Here is a 21,100-nt window from a genome sequence, read left to right as displayed (position 1 = left end):
TCCATCTCCATGGCTCCTCTGGAAAGGTCTACTATGGTGAAATCACTGCAGATAGAGTGATACGAACTGAGAAGTATTTCCACACCTTTTCACACAGACAGTGTGAGGCAGAGAGATAAGAACAGACGCCAGAGGAAGGACCTGAGACAGGCTGAAAGTTTAGTGGCTGAGAATCAGTACATGATGTGTGCATGAGAATATAAATCTGTGGAGAATCAGAGAACACTGGGGCTGCTTTGTACTTAATGGACACTAAAAGATGGAGGACTCAACTCAGTTTTGGTTTCACCTTAAAGGGCACATGATACCAACCCCCACACCAATTTCACGTGGTTTCCACGTAGCACTTTGTTTAGGCCACCAGACAAGGACTTAGTAAACTTGACCCATGTTGTGACCTCACAGTGACCGGGAAAAGTTTATTCTTATCGTGTCTCAATTACCTCAAACACACTGGGAGGGAATGGCAATAGACAATAGTCAGACCTTCCACTTCTGTCTGTGATTCTAGTTCTGATCCAGTGATAATTTTGGCAATCACATTTAAATAAAGATTAAAAAAAACTTTAAAAGTCAATTTGCTATTTAAACCTGATCACACCTCTGTAGGTCTCATTAAGCTTCAAATCATGCTGGCTGATAATACAACTTCTTCCATGGCACACCACACTATAGGTTTCTGGATTTGAATTAACTGGTTCTGTTCAATGAATGGACCATTACTTTATCAGTTTCATTAGTATAAATTACATGGTGTTGTAATTTATTCATTGGGATCCACTACAGGTATTAGAAAATTTGATCAAAGTTCAAGCTAAGAGAAAGAAAACACATAGAATGCTGAAAGACTTTTCCTATATTGAAATGGCTGAAAGTCTGTAAAAAGAAACAATTTTAATATACCTCATGAATATGCTGACCTCATTTCTGATAGAAGCCCATATAATTTCAATGGAAAAAGGCTTTGAGAGTTGCAATTAAGGTAAATGTGCCCTGAGATAGGAAGTCCCTTTTGGTTCAAGTCCACTAGCTAGATATTGATGGCTTTCATTTGTATTAGCACCAGACACTACCTTCTAATTAATGCAAACAAGTCCTCCTTGCCTAACATTCCCTGGAATATTTGGCTTTGATATTATGCTTTAAATGGACAAGAGCATTCTGGGCTTCTTAATTACTTTTCCTTGCATTATGGCCCACTTTTAAACAGGCAGAATAGTGTCGCTAGAGTTTAACTAGGTTTCTTATAAGGCTGCCTCCTTGGTGATCATTGTATAATCACTAAGGCAGGCTGGCTGCATTCTTTGTCTAAATTCTTGGGGAAAGTTTCAAAAATTTAATTAAGCTTTATGATTTTTATATTTGATATCTCCCCTTTTATTATATGCATAGAGGTGACTTCGAGTAGATTTTTATTTGTGGAGACTGATTTGGAGTAACTTTCTCTTTTAGATTTTAGAAAAATTTGGGGGGTGATCAATGAAGACTAAACCAGATCGGCTTAGTCCTAGGTTTGACAAAGCTATACTTTCTTCTTCCTGCTAGATTTTGTTGTCTTAAAGTAACTATGTTTTGTGGTTGACTGAAAAACTTCCATCCGAGACTTAGATGGTTTTCTAAATCTCTGGAACATTCTAGATTCAAGCATAAAATATTACTCTAATTTTTTTGCAGAGCACGGAAAGCATGTGAAAGAGACAGACCTAGTAACCTGGACACAAGTGTGATCAGCTCTTGAAATGGTGGTGCTGTGGCAGTCACATACTCACCACTCAGGTGGTCAGATTTTCTTCTACTCCAGTAGACTTCTTTTGCCTATTTGTGAATGGGCATATCTCTGAAAATAAATGATTACATTTATGTATTACCTGAAAAATTTTTAAATCTGGGTTTCAAATTTCATGGACAGTTTCTAGGTTTGATCAAATTTTTCTATAAGCTTGAAAATAATCTTGAATCGTGTCTTGGATATGACAAAGCTATAATCATGTTTTGTGAGCCTCTAATCTCTATGAAAACCAACAAAAAGGAATGATGCAGAATAATTAGAAAATAGGACAGTAATTTAGACTATTCCCTGTTTTATATTGAAATCTGAATGTATTTCTTGAAACTAATAGCTCAGCATCATTCCTCTGAATCTTAAAGTACTTACAGCAGTCTAGAATTTGGAAAAGTTCCATGTCACTGATGTATTTGCTACAGCAGGATGTTTAAATATCATTTAAATAAAATATTAATTTATAAATATGTAATATACAGTGATATTCCCTCAGTTATTTAAATGTCCATTCCCCATCTCTACCTTGATCACAGCAAATACAAAAAAAAAGAAAAGAAAACTTCTGAATAATTAAAATTGATGTTATAAAAATCTATGTACGCAAATTCATATACTTTGCTGTTTGAGAGTTGCTATTTTTAGGTTTTGATATAGCAGCCTAAAAGATATAATATTTTAAAAGACCAAAATCTGTACCTTTGCCATGTGATTTATCTGAGGATGTTAGTCTCCTGGAATTTTATAAAAGCAATTTCTCCTACTCTTCAAACATATGACATTTGTGAAAAGCACTATGACAACCAAGTTAACACAAGCTTGGTTGTAAAGTTTAGCCTCGACCACCATGTAACACATAAACAAGCATGGGGGTAGTGTCTAGGCTCTGGGAATTTACCTCAAACAAGTGCTTCATTAATTCTTTGGGGATATGTCCAATCACTACTGCTGCGTAATAAAAATCCCAACTTTAATAGTATAAGAACAGCAACCATTTTATTATGCACATGAATTCTGTGCTTTGGAAATTCAGAGAGGGCCCAGCAACAGTGGTTTGCCTCTGTTCTACAATGTCAGCAACCTCAGCTGGGAAAACCCAACGGCTGAGGGAAAACCCAACGGCTGGTCCCTGCATCCGCTAGGACCAGCGCCATCCAAAGTCTTGTTCCATCACGTGGCACTCAAATTTACAGATTTTTCAGAAGGGCAATTAAATGTCACCTTTGATGGAGAAGTGGCAAGAACATATTGTCAAACAGCAAATGGAATGGGGAAGTTTTTGTGACGATCTTTGGAAAATACAATTCGCGACAGCGTGTGAAACCTTGAGTAGATTTGCTTCCTTGGTCAATCTTCCAGTCTTTTAGAATATAGGAAACTGCATGCGCCAACATGCACCCCACCCCTATGCTCCCAGCAACATGTATACAGGAGGTGAGTTTTCACTGGAGCAGGCAAGTCACTCTTTTCCCAGGATCACTTGGGAAAATAGCATGCACAGAAACCCAACAAAGAACCCTCTCCGACCCACATCAGCCTAACAGCTAGTCAAGCCCCTGTGATATTGGATGGCTTACTTCACTCGTCTGTGCCTCCACTCTCTCTTCCATCAAATAGGGGTAAGGTACTGACGGCGTAGTGATAAAAAATTACAAAAAGTTGCTTTGAAAAGTGTCTGACAATTGGTAAATATACAAGGCATTTTAATAAGACCCTAAATATCATCAGTACCTTACATTCTGATGGTTATTCTCAAGTCACTCCTGAAATCCCTGTGCCGGTCTTCCTAATAGAACTCCAACAATAATGCACTTCCGACATGCATCTCGATGACAAACATACGGTGCTAGAATGGGGAAGAGGTCTGATAAAGGAGACTGCCACATTCAGCAAAATGGATCAGGAAACATGCCCTGCTACAACCTAGACTCTCCAGCTAAAATCTATTTTTCAAAATCTCTCTGTACACCTGTCTGACCTGGAGGCAAAATAAGAGATCTTCCTGCAGGACAAAAATGAAAATGCATGGATTTAAAGAGATAAGAAAGCACTGGAGCCAGGGTTTCCCTGCGCATATCTGATGCCTTCTGGTCACCGAAGGTCTGGGTTTTAATGATCTGCATTACCTGGGAACAGGGGAGAAATCTGAGGTATGAGCAGCATGGAAATGAAGACACAAAGACATTGAAGGGGGATATTCTCAGTAGAAGTAGAAAAATAGAGGAATGAGGTGTGCTTGTTTTCCCTTCTTCACATGATAGACATTAGGGATTGTGCATATCTCAAATTTACCTTTGGATAAAGGAGAAAAATTAAAACTCCTAATAATTTCTACCTATGAACACACACTCATGTTACCTGCCCCTCACAAAAAGGATGAAAGTAGAATTTAATGTAATACCGAATGATATGCTATCAGGTACCTAGCAGCAGCAAACCTGTTTCTGCAGAAATTCATCTTAAAACCAGGTGGGAGAAAATTTTGCTTCTGATATGGATGAGGAAGTTCATAAGAAAATGACTTGTTTCCAGATAGCAATTGTAGACTCTGGGAAAAATACAGCCACCCCCGACCCCCTGCCCCTCAAAAAAATCCACTTTTACTGCTGTGCAGACTGTACAAAAGTTGGCAGATATTTAGACATTTTAGGGAAATTGGAACTTAAAGGAGGCAATCAGCAAAGGTTGAGTTTCTCATTTTTGTAGCTTTTCCCTGGCCACAGGCACAGTCACGCACGCAGGTGGCAGAGATGGCAAAGATTGTGTTGAAAATTCTGTTCTATTTCTTTTTAAAAGAACCAGTAGGAGGAGCATGGGGCCTCTGTAGCTGCAAAAAGGAGAGAGACGCCAAGTGGAAATCGAAGCATTCCATGTATAAAATCTACTTAATTTTCCAGCGTCTCTCTGAACCTCTGTGTGCTGTGTGGACTGACGTCTGAGTAGCTACCTACAGCATGCATACAGTTTGCAATTTGAGTATAGCCGACTTTATTGTCTCTTACTTTGACTGTTCTTACAAATTCTTCTTACAAAGAAGATCAGAATCAATCTCTCTAAGACATAGAAATCACAATGTCCAGAATGCAATCTACAACTACTCAAGACACAAGAATCCAGGAAAATATTTTCAATATATTCTCTGGAGGAAAATATAAGCAACTCTGTAATGTTCTGGATATTGGAATAATCAGGGAAAGATTTAAAAATAGCTATTATAGTAATGTTCCCTGGGGCAAAGGAAATAACTCATGATGAATACAAAGACAGGAAAGCTCAACAAAGAGATGGAATATGAACATGTGTCTACACACACACAAATGTACATTTTAAACTGAAAATACATGCTATCTGAATGTTTTTAAAAGCATTAGTGAGTCTAAGAATGAGTGGAAATGACAATGAAAAAGTCAGCAGATTTGAAGAAGGATAAATATAATTATGCACTCTAAAGAAGAAAAAGAAAATATATACATATATATACATATATATGTATGTATATATATGTATGTGTATATATGTATATATATATAAAAGAACCTCAGAAACTTGTGAGGAGAAAAAAAATTTCCATTTAAGAAAAATTAGAGAAGCAGAGAGAGAGAATAGAAAAGAAAAAAAAAGAGAGAAGAAAAGAAATTGAAAAATTATGGCTTGAAACTTTCAAATTCAGTGGCATATATGTATAGGTACAATCATCTCAGCAAACCCCAAACAAGATAAATACAAACCGATCAGTTACAAGGCACACAAAAGATAAACTGCTGAAGATGAAAGATACAACCGTGAAAGCAGCCAGAAGAAAAACATCCTCTGACATTGATCACATTACTAGGGCTACTCCCAGAAATACTGAAGGCCAGAAGACAACAAAAGCATTGTTCTTAAAGTACTGAAGAACAATAACAACCCAGATTCCATCTCCTGCAAAACTATCTTTTTTTAAAATGAAGGGGACACATTTTCACCTACAGACTGCCTAGGGGAATTTATCCCACCAGATCTTCCCCACAGGAAATGCTAAAAGAAGTTTTCTAAGTTGAGGAAGGATGGTAATGGAAAATCAAATAATCAGGAATGAATGGAAGGTCATCGAAAATTATAATGGAGGAAGATATAAAATATAAAATTAGAAGTATATTATGCTAAATATATTAATTATTAACACTTGTATACATATTTTATTATTATTAATACCAATAAATAGCATTGTATATGTTATTTATTAATGTATAGTTTTTATGTGCTATAAACATATAAAATGTTATTTATACCCTTAAATATTAAAATACATATACCTATTGAAGCAAAAATTATACTATTGTTGTGAGGCTTTAACATTTATAAATGCAGCTGCATAATGAATGATGAAAAATTATATTTAATGGCACACTATACAGAAAACACATAAAACAAATAGAAAAGAAACAATGCAAAGACGCACCTAAATCAATCTATATAAACCACATCATTGAATATTAATTTTGCATTATACACACAGTGTTTCAATTAAAAGACTAAGACGGTCGCACTGGATATAAAAAGCAAAAACCAATGATATGATGCCTGTAAAAAGTTTCACTTTAAATTTAAAAAGCCATATGGATTGGATGTAAATACATTTTTTAAAAAAACATATTACGGAAACAATAAGCATAAGGAAGCTAGAGTAGATTTATTAGTATTGGATAGAATGGACTATAACAAAAGTAGCATTACCAAATATAAACAGGTCAGCATTCATAATGATAATGAAGTCAGTTAGGATGATGTCACAACCATAAATTTGCATGTACATAAGAAATCCTCAAATTATATAAGGGACAAACAGAAAGGAAGTGATAAAGGATTCCATGATGATAGAGATTTTAATCTCCTCTAAGCAATTTATAGAAAAATTAGGTAATTCAGTAAAGACATAGAAGATATGAAAATCACTATTAACCACATTGACCTGACTGCTGTGTATAAAATACTAAACCTAAGAATTGCAGAATAAACATTTTGAGGTGTGTACAGTACACTCACAAATGGGCCATACAATCAGTTTCAGTAAAGTTTACCAAGTAAAATTATACCCAGTATGTTCATAGGTAGCAACAGAATTAAAATAGAAATACTAAAAATAAGATATTTGCGAAAATCCCCAATCATTGATTATTAAGCAATACTCTCTTAAATAATCCATGGGTCAAAAAAGAAATTACCCCCCAAAATTTAATTCAATTATAATAAATTACTAACATTTATATTAATATTCATGTGAAACAATAAAGCAGTACTCAGAGGAAAATTCATAGTTTTAAAATATTTTATCTCAAACAAAACTCTTAAGTCAATATCCTCTGATTCTACTTCAAGGAAAATTTAAACGTTAAGTAAACACAAAGTAAGGAGAAAAAATGCATGTAAACAGCGGATACCAATGGCACAGAAAACAGAGAAACACACAAAATAAACAGTTAATCTTGTTATGGGAAATAATTAACAAAATTGGTATACAACTAGTTAAACTGAGCAAAAAAAAATGAAATAGCAGGAAAAAAGTAAGATTCTCACCACAGCTCATACAAAAATCAAAAGGATATCAAGAAACTATTCAGCCAGGTGCGGTGGCTGACGCCTGTAATCCCAGCATTTTGGGAGGCCGAGGCGGGTGGATCACAAGGTCAGGAGATCGAGACCATGCTGGCTAACATGGTGAAACCCCATCTCTACTAAAAATACACAAAAGTAGCTTGGTGCGGTGGCGGGTGCCTGTAGTCCCAGCTACTTGGGAGGTTGACACAGGATAATGGTGTGAACTCGGGAGGCAGAGCTTGCAGTGAGCCGAGATCATGCCACTGCGCTCCAGTCTGGGTGACACAGTGAGAATCTGCCTCAAAAAAAAAAAAAAAAAATAGAAAAGAAACTATTATGATAACTTTATGCCAACAAGCTCATCCTCTTAGATGAAAAGAATACATTCCTTGAAACTTGCCATACAGACATGTCAACCAATGGAACAAGATAGAGAGTCCAGAAATAAATCCAAGTATTTACAGTCAATTCAGTTTCAATAAAGTTTCCAGAAAACACATACTGGGGAAGGGACAATCTCTTCAGTAAATTGTGCTGGGAAAACTAGATATTCACGTGCAGAAGAATAAAAGTAGATCATTGCCTCACACCATATACAAAAATCAACTCAAATGGATAAAAGACCTAAGCATGATACTTGAAACTGTAAAACTTCTGGAAGGAAACAGGGAAAAAACTTTCATGATGTTGATATGGGCAATGATTTCTTGGATAGGACTCCACGGTCACAGGCAACAAAAGCAACAATAGACAAAGGGGGTTTTGTCAAACTAAGAAGCTTCTGCACAGCAAAGGAAACAATTTCCAGAATGGAGAGACCACCAACAGATTGGGATAAAATATTTTCAGGCCATACACCTGATAAGGGGCTAATATTTGAAATATATACTGTACTTAAATAACTCAATAGCAAGACAACAAATAACATGACTAGAAAATGACATGGAAGGGAAGCAGATGTTTCTTAAAGATACATATATAGCTCCCAGATATATGAAAAACTCTCAACATATTTAAGCAAATGCAAATTAAAACCACAATGAGATATCACCTCACACTTTTTAGAATGGTTATTATCGGAAAGATGAATGATAAGGTGTTGGCAAGGATGTGGAATAAATGCAATCCTTGTACACTATTGGTGCGACTGTTAACTTGTGCAGAAATGATGGAAAACCGTATGGAGTTTCTTCAAAAAATTAAAAATATGATCCAGTAATTCCAGTATGATTCAGTAATTCCACTTCTGGGTATATATCCAGAAGAAATAAAATTACTATTTCAAATAGCCATCTGCACACCTATGTTCACTTTAACTTTATTCCCAATAGTAAAGATATGAAAGCAACCTAAATGTCCTTAAGTGAATAAATGGATAAAGAAAATGTGGTGTGTGTGCACAGTGGAAGACTATACAGCCTTAAAAGAAAATTCTGCCATTTGTGACAACATGAATGGAAATGGAAGACAGTCTACTAAGTGAAATAAGTCGGACACAGAGAGACAAATACTGTATGATTCCACTTACATGTGGGATCTAAAAAAGCGAATCTCACAAACACAGAAGGTAAAAGGGTGGATTTTACCAGATGGAGCAAAATGAGGAAGGGGAAGTTATTGATCACAGGGCAAAAAGTTTCATGTCGATTGCAAGAATAAATTGTAGTAATCTATTATGTTACATGATGACTACAATTAATAGTAATGTATTGTATGTTTCAAAATTCCTAAAAGACTGTATTTGAATAGTCTCATCTCTTTGGTAAGGTGACTGATATTTTAATTAGCTTAACTGAATCTTTCTGTAATGCATACATAGATCAAAATATTGCATTGGGCAGGGCACAGTGACTCACACTTGTAATCCTAGCACTTTGAGAGGCCAAGGCAGAAGGATAACTTTAGCTCAGGAGTTCAAAACTAGGTTGGGCAACATGGCAAGATCCCATTTCTACAAAAAGTAAAATATTTAGATGGACATAGTGGTATGCACCTGTAGTTCCAGCTACTCAGGAGGCTGAGGTGGGAGGATCGCTTGAGCCCAAGACATTGAGGCTGCAGTGAGCTGTGATCTCACAATTGCATGCCAGGCTCTGTGACACTGAGGTCCTGTCTCAAAAACAAAACAGAGCAAAACAAAACCCACACTGTACCCCATAAATATTCATAATTATTATTTGTCAATTAAAAATGAAATTTAAAAGCACAAGAAAAGATGCTCAAAATCATGTCAGTGGACAAATTCAAATTAAAAGCTCACTGAGTAACTACTACGTATCTGTTAGAATAGCTAAAGTTTAAAAACAAATATATAACCACTGGCAAGGACGTGGAAGAGCTGGGACATTAATGCATTGTGGCAGAAATATAAAATAATACAGACACTTTGGAAAAGAACTTGACAGAATTTTCTAAAATGTAAATGTACCTACCATACCATGTGATTCACCCAGTCCATTCCTAGTTATTTAACTAAGAGAAAAAATATATATTTGCACACAAAGATATCTATATTAATACACAAGTGTTCATAGCAGCTTTATTTCTACTGAACCAAGACTGGACACAGTCCGAATGTCCCTTGACAAGTAAAGATATAAATAAATTGTGTATATGCATGCAATATGAGTCTACTCAGTAATAAAATCAAATGAGATATTGATACCTGCAATAGCATGAGTATATAGCAAAATAATTATGTTCAACAAAATAAGCCAGGCAAGAAATAATCCATGCTATGCAATTTCATTTGTGCAAAATTCTAGGAAATGCAACTAATTCATTGTTGGAGGAATGGATTACAGAGGGTCCTAAGGACCCTTTTGAGATGAGGGGTGTGCCTATTATCTTTACCTGGGAAGGTAGTTTGATAAGTGTATATAATCCATCAAAACATATCCCAAAGCACACTTTTAATATGTGTAACTTATTCCATTATATTTAATCTTACACTTACACTTAACATAAATTATATTTAATAAAGCATGTAAATATTTTTTAAATATGATTTTTCTATGACTTTATTTAAGATCTTCAAGTTATATACCATTAAGATAAGTGTTAGGGATATATTAAAATTGCTGAAAGTAATATATATTTGTTTATCAGTAACTATTTGGAGGCCATCTGATATTATTGGATATTCACATATGAGATATTAAATGTGTACTATCTTTTCAAAACCGAAAATTTTGGTACTGCCATCCCAAATTTTACAATGCTAAAGTGAATGCATGTCCCTTGTGTGGAGTTCCATGATATTGGCGTAACTAAGGATGGAGGAGTCAAATAGAATGAGGGCCCATAATGCATACATTGGAATGGTCATAATTTTTTAATGCATCCATTTGCCATCCTTATTCATAAACTGGTTGAGCAAAGACTATTGCAGATGAATGAGAAAAGTCAACATTTATTGGAGCTCATTAATCTCAGTAATTTTGTATGCATTCTCAATGTGGACCAGCAATTGCCAATTAACACTATGTTGGAAATGAAATCAGACTTGCTTTCAAGTTGAATTCTGCCATAATAATCCCCAAGATTTTGGCTTCAGATTTTGCACTGTAAGTTCTCATTCTCAGAAAACTATTTTAGGAGTACTGGGAAACAATCTTTTTCAAGTGAGGTTGTGAGAAATGTTTCATTTTTTCATATATGAACATCTTTAAAAATTAATTTTAGTCCAGTAATGTCTCATAAAAAAAATTCTCCTAAATATATAAGCATCATGGTGAAGTACAATTTTTGTCATTCACATTCCATTGCTATCATGAAATGTGTCTGGGGTCCGTTTCCAAAAATTTTCTCTGAAGGACTCATCAAGAAGCAAAGCAATTTCCCCAAGAATGCCAACAGATCATTTTCTTAAAATGCAGTTTATTATTCTCCAAAGCATAGTAAGTTTGTTATTTACTTATACAGTTACTCTTCTCAGGGGATATTCTAGTATTTAAACCATTCAAACTCACATCCTATATGAAAATCAGAGGAAGTCACGTGGAATAAAAAGTTATTTGACAAAATATTTCTATGACATTGTTCACAAAGTAAATTAACCGTTAGTTATTTATGTATCAGGCACTATATGACAATTGTGTTGTAAACTGCCAGCATTTTATCGGAAGAGCAAAGCAGGCATGGAATGTGGATCTGTCACAATGATGTCATGCAAGGGTCTTTGTCTCATGATGCATTCTCCACACTTGGAATGATGACCTGCATGTCAGTGCCTCAGAAAATATTTGTTGAATGCTATATTTTGATGTGACCTTAGTTGTTTGATGTTGACGGCTATTCTCCCAGACAATATACTTTCAAGCCAAAGGCCATACCATGATTTGATGTTTATATTCATATATTACATATATTACATGTTGATTACCAGCAAGTTGACATTTATAAAGATGTGCTTTCAATTACAGGATCAAATCAATCATTTTGGGGGCATAAAGAGCAATGAAGCAGAAAATGTCAGTAGAAGCCCAGCCTAATAAAGCAGGAAACGTTCAGAATTGGAGATTCTCCCAGCCAGTGAGAATTAACACACTTGATGAGACTCACCATCACAAATTGTTGTTTTTCTAACATTTTTCCACATTTGCCACTTCCAATTATGTAACTCTGAATTTCCTAAAAATAACAACATGCATAATAACCATGCCATTATTACATCCAAGTTAACATTAACTCAACAATATGTTCATAATTCTATACAGCCTACATTAAAAATTTTCAAAGTGCTCCAAGATGTTTCTCTAAAAACATTTTTAATAAAATCATATAATTCATGATCCAATCCTATTTCATGCATTGTCATGGAAATTTTGATATGCTTCTCAGATTCACCTTTAAGATTAAAAGATGTATATCCTTCCATTTGCCAGAAATATTCCAACAGTCCTCCCAGAGTATTGTTCTTAGCTTAAAAGAGCACACCTCTTTATAAGAGAATGCATACATATGTTCATTGAAGCACAATTCACAATAGCAAGGCATTTGGGAATCAACCAAATGCCCATCAGTGATAGACTTGAGAAAGAAAATATACATATATACCATGGAATACTATGCAGCCATTAAAAGGAACAAGATCATGTCCTTTGCAGGGATATGGATGGAGCTGGAAGCCATTATCCTCACCAAAACTAATACAGGGACAAAAATCCGAACACTGCATGTTTTCACATGTAAGTGGGAACTGAACAAGGAGAACACATGGACACAGAGACGGGAACAACATATAGTGGGGCCTGTCTAGTGGGGGAAGGAGGGGTGAGACAAAAAAAGAACATATCTCAATCAAGGCTTGTGCTCTACCTCCGCTTCATATCGGTTTCCTAGGGATGCTAACTTGTAACACACCTCGCATTATGTTTATGAATCTGTAGTGTATTAACCTTTTAAATTCCTTCAGCTTTCTTTCTGCCTTTAGTGACATTGATATTTTGGAATAGTCCAGGCAATTCAGTTTATAGAATGTCTCAGCTGTGTATTTCTCCTTATGAACAAGTTCAGGGTAATCATTCCAGATAAGTACATCACATAGTTGATATTGCATTAGTTCTTTTCACATCACATCAGGAGACACGTAATGTCAGATTGCCCTGTGACTTCATGACTTAGTGACATGAAATTGGTCAATAGAGTAAGAAGGGCAGTGTGGTGGCCATCAGAGCTTCTCACTTTAGAGATATATTATGGAGTGAATGTTTGTGTCTCCCCAAAATTTATCTGTTGAAGCCCTAACCCCTAACAGTGTGGTTGTTTTGAAAGATGGGGACTCTAAGAAAGTAATTAAGATTAAATGAGTTCATGAAGGTGAGGCCCTCATGATGGGATTAGTGCCCTTATGAGATGAGGCACCAGACAACTTGCTCCCTCTCTCCCCTTTTCTCTTCCCTCCATAGGGAGACACAGTGAGGAGACTGCCATGTACCAGTCAGAAAAAGAGCCTTCTCCAGAACCCAACCATGCTGCTTCCTTGATCTTGGACTTCCAGCTTCCAGAACTATGTGAAAATAAGTTTCTGTTATTTCAGCTGGCTCGTCATCCACAGTACTTTGTTATGGTAGCCCAAGCAGGATGATACAGACGCATTTTCCTCTTTTGTTTTTAATCTCTGCAATGGTACTTTCAACATGTGCTGGTAATCTATTTTATAACAATTATCCACCCAATGGTTTTATTATCCATAGTTGATTCTATCCTGAAATACTTATTGCTTTGGGGAATTTGAAAAATAATTATTTTTATGCTATCCATTTTTCTACATTTAGCAATGCAAATGCTGCTGTAAATTAGAGCTTATTCTTGTTCTTCTTGTCTCTTTCTCTTTCCCTCCCCATTTTTCAATCTCTCTCTTATTTTCTATCTCTCGATATTACCATGCACTCATTGATTCATTTTTTAATTCAATTCATTACAATCTTTTAACAAAATTGTTATTTTGCTGCTTAAATCGACCCATGTGTCCAAGTAAGAGAATACCTTAAAGCCAGTTCCTATGACCTTCGCTTTCAGGCATGAACAGATCCTCCATTGTTTGGGTCTGAAAGTTTATTTACAAAACCCTAGGATGCCAATTTCTCCCCTCCAGCACATGAAGTGTCCCATCCATTGTTTACTAGTTTCCATTGTTCCTGTTGAAAAGTCAGCTATCCTTGACAGTATTAAGCTTTTTCTTTTTTATCTGGCTTCTTGAATACGAAAAAATATATTTTATAGAATTTTTAAATGCATGTAATTGAAGCTATGGAAGCAATAGAGAGAAAATGTATGAGAAGTAATTTAGAAAGAGATAATATCCAAGAATTCTCACAGCAACCTCATGGAGCTAATGACATCTCCAACATCATACAACAGACAAAGGATGCTCCTAGTTTTGAAACCCAAACCCCTAAACTCCATAGCCATTCTCTAAATTAACACCTTATAGAACAGCACCAGGTTCCTGCTGCTCTTACCTTTAACATATGTCAATTTATCAGTCTCTCAAGGGAATTGCCAATCTCTTAACCCACATGGCCACTTCTCCTTTTAATCTCACTGCACATAAGCTTGGTGCTTTCACATTTACTCATTATACTGTAGCTGAGGCAACTAGATCAACTATAAATAAGATTATTAAAGGCCACATTAAATATGTGGATTTTTACTCTAATGACAGCAGAAAGCCACTGAAATCTTTCATTTATCCATGATGTTTCTGTTATGCTTCACTTTGACTTCTTAATTAAGATGCAAGTTTAATGAAGATCATCTCTGTGTTGTTATCAGCATAGTCCTGGCCCCTAGCAGCTTATTCTACAAGAAGAAGCTTAATAAATACGTTGTGACTGGATAAATGAATAAATTATACACAGATACTGTCATTAAGCACCTTTCAATATAGCTTTACCATATTTTTATTTTTGTTTTCTTGTTAATTCTCAGTTTTTAGGCAAAACTGACTCATAAAAGCTCTGTATCAAGTCCTGTTATCAACAATAATGTCTGCTAGGATCAGCATAATATGCCTTTCCTTCTAGCCCCAGGACAACCTGGGGCAAGATACACCAACTCTCGTAGCTCACCCCAAATTGCACATTACTCATGCTTCCCTGCACATTATTTATTATACTTCACTTTGACAAAAGCTTTGTGACTTCAAACAATTGTTTAGTGGGGAGACCTGGTGTCACAATGGGACCAATTACTCCTCAGCAAGCATTCTCAGGTGAAGCAGCTGTTCTACTCCCTTCTTTAATTTGCAATTTATTCTGGAGAAAAGTTTTTGCTACGTCTCTACTTGCAGACACCACTGACAAAGTTAGATTCAGATTATGTTGAGGATATACTCCTTTTCACTGTAGGGCTGGCCACGTATAATGATATCATTGAACTCAGAAAGGTAAGGAATATATCATGCCTTGTAAACCGAATTTGGTTTTCTTCACCTAAGGATTTACAATCAGTTCCGAAATGACTTCAATTTACAATTGCCTGAAAAATGATATCAACTTAGAACGGCCGTGTAACGTCATGAAAGTCAGATTATGTTAACATCATTTTCTTTTCTAACGCTCACATTTTATGAGTCTAAATTATGAATCCCTTAGTAACTACAACTCTTTCTCATAAATAAAAGTGCTGAATCCTGCTTCTATATGGTACTGTTTCTGTTATATAATAACTATTTTGAGTCTATCAAAGGTTGTGGAAGGACTGTAATTGTGAATTTCTTGACTTCTGCAACATGAAAATCATAGCACAAAACAACCCCAGGGGTTGCTTTATAATCCTAACACGGGAAGAAAAGTCATTGCACCTTCTGGCTCACATCTAATTTACAGCAAATTATCTAGCAGCACCACTGCCTTTTTCATGGTGAAATCATATTATGGATAGTTTAAAGATTCTAACAAAACTTGAACTATGTGGAGAGATACTGTACCATAAACAAATGTCACTCTAATAAATTACATATTTAATGACTATGCTAACTGAACTTATAATAATTATTATCATAGATGTAAAGTAGGTAAATATAAGGAAAATTATGAGTTACATAACAACAGTGCAACCCTAGGCCCAATTACTACGTTGCTTAATTAACAGATGAATCCACTTATTTTGAAACCGTCTAAATTGTCCTTAAACAGTTATAAACAAATGTATGTAACTACAAAAAGGCATAAAAGGGATTCCATAATATTGTTTAGTTCTCAGCGTTCCTCTCTGAAGCTTTTTTCTCCGTGTCTGTGTAGTTTGGGCTACCTGCAAATATGATGGCTCTGAGTATTTTGACTTTTTACATAAAAACTGGCTTCCAAGGCAGAATTATAATCTGACAGAATCCCAATGGCCTGGTCTTGGAAGTCAGAGCATCACGTCCACTGCATTCTGTTGGTGAAACCAAGTCACAAGCCAGCTCACGTACAACAGGAAGGGACGTGCACTCCAGCTGTTAACATGAGCATTGCCATACTGCCAGAAGGAGGAAAGGATTCTGGGTCCATCTTTGAAAACTAACACAAGGCTAAAAATAGTCATGATTATAAGGAAGAAAAAAATAACTATACTTACTGGGTTGGAAATGGGATGAGTGAGTAAAGAATGTCTGATAATAGAATAAAATTTACTAGATATGATTTATAATCGCAGTATTTACACTCAAGATTTTTCAAGTTGGGATGCTGGTGTGAGGCTTGTTGGCTAGTAGAAGACAGTCAGAGAACTCTCTGGCTACTGATTGGGCTGCTGGCAGAGAGATCCTCCCTTGTCAGCACCTGGGGAAAAGGCCTGAGCTGAAGGGCCGTCTCATGAATGAGGTCACTTCCCTCTATCACACATGTGGGTGCATAAAAGCCTGGCCCCTCCCTCAGCAGGAAGACTATGCTGAAGGATCCTCTCAGTTCCAGCTCTCCCCCTAGGAGGGGATGAAGCCCCCCTAGAGCCCACATCTCAACACAACTTTTCTCTCCACCTAATCCTATGTCCACAGGTTTTAATCCTAAAAGCAATCCTAATCCTCCTCTCCTACACTCATCTCTGGCTCAGAGTTGGCTTCTTTGGGACCCCAGCCTGCTACGGTTGGTACTAAAAGTTACATAAGACAGCAAGCAGTAACTTGGATGAAATCTTGGAGCCAGCTGACACACTGATTAGCCTCGGCTTGGCTGGCAATGAAGATCCCATATCCAGTGGACATAGAAAACTTCCAGCACCAGGTGATGTCCAGTTGTTAAAATTTTGGAAAACAGAAATGGTTTCTTCATGGAAGTATTATTTTGTGTGATGCATCACATTCTGAAAGCTACAGAAGCCATTGTATTGGAATCAACATATGGAGTATTTCTCAAGAACTCATGTGGGTTCCTTGGCTTGTGTGGAAGATCAAGCAAAAGCTTCTGAAGTCCTAATGGAGATAACATTAAAAAAATTCACTTCTGGAGGTAATGACAAAAATCAGTCCCACCCTTATAGACCTGAGAGATGTGGGGTCATGAGCCCCATCATACCTCCAGCTGCAAAGACAAAGTCAAACCAGAAAGGTAAGCGTATATTACTGCAAAAGCAACCACCTAATAATTCGTGACTGCAGCTCCTGCGTCAGGGATGGGATTTTCACCAGAGCAGATCAACACAAATTCCTGGTCAAGGTGTGCAACCAGCCATTTGGAACATGTGTTTTTTACATCCCAGTTAGATGAAAGCATCAGAAGCAATTCACATTCCCCTGCAATAAGCAACTGAATATGTTTATAGTGCTTGGTGCTGGCTGTCTGCCTCCTATACGCATTGCCTTGGCTGAAGAAAGTCACCATATGCAAGTTAAACCCCTTCTAGGAGGTCCACATCGCGTGTTAATTGATGGAAGGGGGTGTTAAATAGGCCCAGTGCCCTAGTCCCAACCCGTGACACTTCTAAAAGATCATCCCAGGTGCAGAACACCCCTACGGTTGACTGAGGCCTGCACTATGATTGCACCCCCGTTCAGTAATTCTCTTGTCCCAAATCTGCTTCTTTTCCTTCCCTTCCATTTCATAAGAAAACTCTACTAAACCTTCACATTCACCTTCATCTCAAAGTATGCTTTTTGGGAAATTCACCTTGCAGCAGAAGCCTAGTAGAAATATTAAAGATAGATTTGTGTATATGTATATTCATTTATTTTGACTTGAATAAAATAACATTTTCAGCAATATTTATCTCTCTGAGCAAAAGTGGTAGCCAGAATGTTTACTTTTCCCTGTCAATAATAAAATTCATGGTCTATGATTGTGTATTTGTAATCTGGCATTGAGTTTGCTAAGTGCCACGGGGAGAAGCTGAGATAATCCATGTGAAGTTCTTGACTGATTTTGGCACAATGGGAAAAACAAAGAGAAAGAGAGAGAGAGAGACATGAGTTAGTTAAGAAGAAAATCACAAGAATTTCCCAATCACATTCTAAGGTAAGAATGACGTAGCAAAACTATACATAGGCAAATTTATATCCCAAAAGGTATTGAGTGTTGTTATGATATGCTCTATTACATATTTCATGCATCGTTTATGAATTATTGCATCCTGCCTTATTGGCATAATTGTGAGTGTGTACATCTACACACACAACACACTCAGGCATGTACTTTACCAATGTCATCTTAATTTCCCTACAAATTTATTTAAAGTCATTTAAATATCATTCATATTTTGTAATTAATAAAGTTGCAAGGCTGAGTATAGTAGTCTTCAAAAACATAAACTCTATTTCAAGCTATATTTCTGTGTTTAGTTTTTAAATTTCCGTATTGACTTGACATCCTTTCTTGCCTGCATTTTCTTTGGGCGTTAATATCTCCAAAAATTTTGCTTTTAATGACTCATGTTTATCCTTGAAAGAATAAGCATGTTCCAGAGGTTCAAACTCAGGTCTTGAGACTAAAGTCTCATAGCTTTAATCTGCCGGCCATTAACTTCTGGTTGTCCATAGGCAAATAATTTATAAAAGTGTCTGGTTCTTTACCTGAGAAATAGGCACCTATTCATAAGGAACTTACCCACAAAGCCAGTGTTTCTACTAGTAATTTTTTTCTGTGTAAAGAAGTTTAAAATGTAAAGTGGAATGTATATGCTATTTAAGTTTTCAGATTCAAATAAATTTCTACTCTTTCTTTATTGAGACTGTGATACTTTTAATACAAATGTGCTGTGTTTGTGAACTTATCATGGCTGTGAAACATATACAATTGCTTAATAAACCATGTCCTTCATCTGTCCCAGGAACATCATTCTAGTTATCTAATCTTTTTAATTATATAATTATATAATTGCCAAAACATAATTGTCATAAATCCAATTGTTCATTGGACAACCATAGAAGGTGTTGACTAATTCTATGTCTTGTAGTGAACATCCAAAAACATCCCCCAAAAGAGGGTCAGGAAATAAGGAACTGATGTACAGAGAAAAAGATAGATCAATCTATATTTGAAGATCTCACTGAGGTTAAAAGGTAAAATAAAATAAATAAACAAAGCTATAGTAGGAGTGATGGAGTAGGAATTGAAAGGATCAGATTTTGTCCTTACCTTTTCAGCAAAAGCCAGAGCTCTCTGCAATTCTTTATGATTGAAGCTCTCTCTTACATTTTCTTGTTACCCCTTAAAGAAATTAAGCTTTTATACTGCTACCATATTTATCATTGTAAAACAGAAATATGAAGCTACAGGTCTTCTTGTTACAAACTTTTGTAAGTCGCCATAGCCTTCTAACTCTTCACAGTAGAAGCTTTGCTAATGAAGAAACCCACTGGATTAACCAACATTCACTGTTTCTTCCATAAACCTTTGACTTATGCCTACAGCACCCCCCTGCTTGTGGCCAGTATACTCTCTTCCTATTAAATGAATTACACGCATTCTAGGAATCAGCTTTTCCCAAAGGTGTTTATTTTAGGTCCCTCCGTTAATTAAAATTTGATAATTTGAATTATTTGAACATTTCTAAATGTTTCTCAATGCCATTCGTTTTTCTCCTTTTCTACCACAACACCACTTAGCCAGATTTTTACCACGATACCACTTAACTAGGTTGTTTCTAATTTGGAGCATACAGTATCTTCCAATCTAGTCTACCTTTATCCAATCTGCTGCAGGCCTCATCCCTCCATCTGCTGTACATGGGCACACACACACATACATGCATGCACACACACACACAGTCTATTTGCACAGTAGGTAGATCTGTCTTTAGAAACTCATAAACTCGGCAGAACATGCTTTCATGAATTCCTCCTGACTTGTCTCCTGAAGTTTGCTTATAGACTACGGTCCTTAATGGGAAAAATAAAAGTTACTGTGGCAACTTCTCAAACTGAAAGGAAGCACATGCACACTGATTTGGAGACTAAGATTGCTGGAGGCAGTATTCCACAAGATTTACAGCAAAATGGAAGAGAGACGTCAATCCACCGTGTACTGGCTATTTCATGTTAAGAAAATCAATTTCTAGTCTGTAAAGGGATGGATAATTTTTACCTCTTCAGGTTTCTAGAATTTCATTATAATAACATAATTGTATGTGGAAATTGCTTAAAATAATCGAGCTCAAATGATTGTTTCATAAATGAATGGTAGTGGAAAAGTATGTGATTTTGGCAAGATAAATCCTATAATTTTTTTATTGCATTATACAAACAAACCATGGTTTTCCTTATATCTCTTTTTCAAAGAGTTTAGTTTTGACGATACTGGAAGGTGGAATAAGTGAATTATAACTGAAGCAAATATTAGAGAAAAGTAAAATTGCTGTAAAAGTTAAAGGGAGAAAGGCGATCATTGTCCTCTGTTCCACTGGAGTTTTACCTTTGTGGTCACAAGGGAAGTCATACTGTCCTGAAACCGTTCATTACCATACTGACAAAGACCTTGGTTCCAAGACAATTACATACTCTCTCAGGAGTCCATCACCGAGTGATAATGAGGTGTGAACACATTCCTCAGAAACCACAGACACGCAAAAGGGCAATTTAACACCTCTTCAAAAGATGGATGAGATATGAATTATTCATAATGAGCTCAGGCCAGACTCTTTCTGCACCAGCCTGGTTCAGAACATAGACTGGAATGGTGTGAGCTATTATACCTGGAATTTGAGTATCTTCTCCCCAGGCAAAGGTCACAATCTTTAATCGATTTAATACTTTTATCGCAGGTGGGCGAGGAGAACCCTCTTTCTCTCAATTTCATTATCGCCTTCATTTCATCTGGGATTTTC

Source organism: Pan troglodytes, chromosome 7, assembly GCF_028858775.2.
Source record: "Pan troglodytes isolate AG18354 chromosome 7, NHGRI_mPanTro3-v2.0_pri, whole genome shotgun sequence".
NCBI classification, from domain to species: Eukaryota; Metazoa; Chordata; class Mammalia; order Primates; family Hominidae; genus Pan; species Pan troglodytes.
Note: the sequence above shows the minus strand (reverse complement) of the source record.